Raw genomic sequence first — 3,412 nt, 5'->3', positions numbered from 1 at the left:
CTTATTCACTGTCTAATTTTCACATGCATATGAGGTGACTGAAAATACTATGGCTTGGGTCAGGCTCACTTTATTCCTCCAAGTGACATCTCTGCTTTTAACATTTTAAAGAGATCTTTTGCAGCAGATTTGCCCAATGCAGTATGTTGTTTGATTTCTTGACTGCTGCTTCCATGGACGTCGATCCAAGTAAAATGAAATCCTTGACAACTTCAATACTTTCTCCATTTATCATGATGTTGCTTGTCGGTCCAGATGTAAGGAATGATTTATGTTGAAGTGTAACCCATACTGAAAAAAACAAACAAAAAAAAGCATTGCTGTCCAGTCGATTCCGACTCATAGTGACCCTAGAAGACAGAACAGAGCTGCCCGTAGTGTTTCCAAGGAGCAGCTGGTGGATTCAAACTGCCGATCTTTTGGTTAGCAGCCAAACTCTTAACCAGTGTGTCACCAGGGCTCCATACTGAAGGCTGTAGTCTTTCGTCTTCATCAGTAAGCGCTTCAAGTCCTCTTCACTTTCAGCGAACAAGGCTGTTACTCACAGGTTGTTAAGGAGTCTTCCTACAATCCTGATGCCCTGTTCTTCTTCATATAATCCAGCTTCTCAGATTATCTGCTCAGGATACAGACTGAATAACTATGGTGAAAGGATACAACTCTGATGCACACCTTTCCTGATTTTAAACCATTCAGTACCCCCTTGCCCTGTTCAAACAACTGCCTCAGTCTACGTACAGGTTCCTCATAAGCACAATTAAGTATTCTGGAATTCCCATTCTTTGCAACGTTATCCATAATTTGTTATGATGCATGCAGTTGAATGCCTCTGCATCGTCAATAAAACACGGATAAACATCTTTCTGGTATTCTCTGCTTTCAACCACCATCCATCTAGTATCAGCAGTGATATCCCTCATTCCATGTCCTCTTCTGAATCTGGCAGTTCCCCGTCGATGTACTGCTGCAACCGTTCTTTAATTATCTTCACAAAATTTTACTTATCTGTGATATTTATGATACTGTTCGATAATTTCCACATTCTGTTGCATCACTTTTCTTTGGAATGGGCACAAATGGATCTGGTCTTCCAGTCATTTGGCCAGGCAGCTGTCCTCCAAATTTGCTGACATAGGTAAATGAGCATCTCCAGGGCTGCATCTGTTTGTTGGAAAATCTCAACTGGTATTCCGTCAATTCCCGGAGCCTTGTTTTTCACCAATGCCTTCCATGCAGTTTAGACCTCTTCCTTCAATACCATTGATTCCTGATCATATGCTGCCTTCTGAAATGGATGAACATCGACTCTTTTTGGTACAGTGACTCTTGTGTATTCCTTCCATCATCTTTTGATGCTTCCTGCATTGTTCGATATTTTGCCCATAGAACCCTTCAATAGTGCAACATGAGGCTTTTTCTTCAGTTCTTTCAGCTTGAGAAATGCCATATGTGTTCTTCCCTTTTTGTTTTCTAACTCCAGGACGTAGCCCGTTTCATTTTAATACTTTGTCTTATCAAGTCTCCATTTGAAATCTTCTGTTTAGCTCTTTTACTTCATCATTTCTTCCATTTGCTTTAGCTACTCTGGAGCAAGTTACTCAAGAGCAAGTTTCAGAGTCTCTTCTGACATCCATTTTGGTCTTTTCTTACTTTCCTGGCCTTTTTAATGAGCTTTCTATTAGCTGATCCCCACTTAGAGTGAATAGTCAAACCTATTGCTGCACAAATATTAATGCTGGATTATCAGGTTGTTGTCCCTTAGCCCTGGTGGGAGTGTTAGCATACATCTATGTACCATATTGTCTTTCTAAAATCTGAAGATTTCTGAATTCCAGACATATTGGCCCCAAGGATTTGGGTTAAGGGAATGGGGACAGATATTAATTACCATTCCTCCTGGAGAGAGGAAAAGAACAATTCAGTATAAGTAACTCAATTCAAAAGTTTCTGAGGCAAACTATATCTGACTAGGGGGTTCGGAGACCCAGTAGCAAGAAAAATACCTATTCTTCTTGACCAAAGAACACTACTGAACAAATTACTTCTGAAAGCTACCTGTAATGAGGGTTCATTTTCAAAACCGGACTTTATAACCACCACGTGTACAAGTGTGTATTTCTCTAATAGTAATGCTACAAAAAAATAATTTTCAATCAAGTGAAGCTAGTCTGACACTACATTAGCATTATTAAAAACACTGCTCTTGGTTTCCAAGGTAAAGAGGTAAACGGCTAGGCTAGTTATAAACTAGGATGCACCATACGGGCTCCCAAATCCTAAAGAGTCTTACAGTCACCATCTTTGGTAATCTCCGTCATGGGGATTCATCTAACGTATTTGTTATCAACTCCTCTAATTAGTAATAACCACAATGTTGTCACAACTGCGAAATCTTAAATAAGCGGCAGAGATTCCTTTAAGACTCGATGCGAGCATTTCTCTCCCCTTCTATAAGAAATTAATGAACTGAGAGGGTCAGGTCCAAGGGGCTCGAGGCCGGTAGTCCCTTGAGACCAAAAGAACAAAGACAATGCGGGATCGACCGGAGCGAACCGGCCAAGGAGCGGGTCGCGCCCGCCGGGTGTGGGGGTGGGGGAGGGGCCAGGCCCGCTCCCCGCCTCCTCCCTCGTCCCCCGAGCCAGGCCTGACGTCGAGCGCGGACAAACCCGCCGGGCGTGACGTCACCGGCCTTGGATGCTTTCTCCTTTGGGGGAGATCCGGGGGCCAGCCCGCAGCGGGGTGGCCGAGAGAATCTTCGGTAGAGGAACCACAGCCCAAGCACTAGCGGTGGCTCAAGGCACCTTCGATACTGCGCCCGCCTCCCGCTTGGACGCGCCCGCCAGCCCCTCAACCTGAACTCCCCCGCCACGCTCTACCACCATCACTAGCGCCGAAGCAGCCTCACCCGGCAGGATCCGACCCCGCAGCAAGGTCTAGAGGTGACGATGGGTCCGAGAAAACAAGGCGCTAAACAACCGAACGCAGCCTTACTGACGACGGCAGCAGCTACAGCACCAGCCCTAGCCCCGCGCGACTCCTCCTGGCGCCGGAACAGGAAGCGCCTCACGCTTCGCGCTTCGTCCCCGCCCGCGCTCCTCCTCGCTTCGTGCCCGGCCGCGCGCGCCCCCGCAGGCCCCCGGCGGCACTGCGGCTACCTCTAGCGCCCGCCCCGGAGCGGCTGTTGTCTTGGCGGGCGGGTGGAAAGGTCCCTGGTTTTGCGGAGTTGAGGACTGGGAGGAAACGCTTGTGGCTGGTGAAGCTCCGGGCAGCCGGGCGGAAATTGCTAATTTGTTGCCTTGAGTGGTTTGAGGGGAGATTGTGGATTCCCTACGCTCAGCGGGTTTTACAGCCAGGCCTCGAAGCTGGCTAGGTGTGGATGCAGCCAACTAGCGGCCCGATTCTGGGGGAGGCA

The 3,412-nt window shown here is 47.4% G+C and overlaps 1 protein-coding gene across 1 annotated transcript in view; it reads right to left on the bottom strand.

Annotated features, from left to right (window-relative positions):
• MAPK1IP1L (mitogen-activated protein kinase 1 interacting protein 1 like) overlaps positions 1-3,060 on the bottom strand; it is a 17,136-nt gene extending 14,076 nt beyond the window's left edge. The window contains exon 1 of the mRNA XM_004370884.2: positions 2,906-3,060. The gene's annotated coding sequence lies outside the window, so the exon portion shown is untranslated. The remainder of the gene's footprint in view (positions 1-2,905) is intronic.
• Positions 3,061-3,412: the final 352 nt, after the last annotated feature.

Source organism: Trichechus manatus, unplaced genomic scaffold (genome assembly GCF_000243295.1).
Source record: "Trichechus manatus latirostris isolate Lorelei unplaced genomic scaffold, TriManLat1.0 scaffold00010, whole genome shotgun sequence".
Classification (NCBI taxonomy): domain Eukaryota; kingdom Metazoa; phylum Chordata; class Mammalia; order Sirenia; family Trichechidae; genus Trichechus; species Trichechus manatus.
Note: the sequence above shows the minus strand (reverse complement) of the source record. Positions and strands in the feature narration are given on the sequence as shown.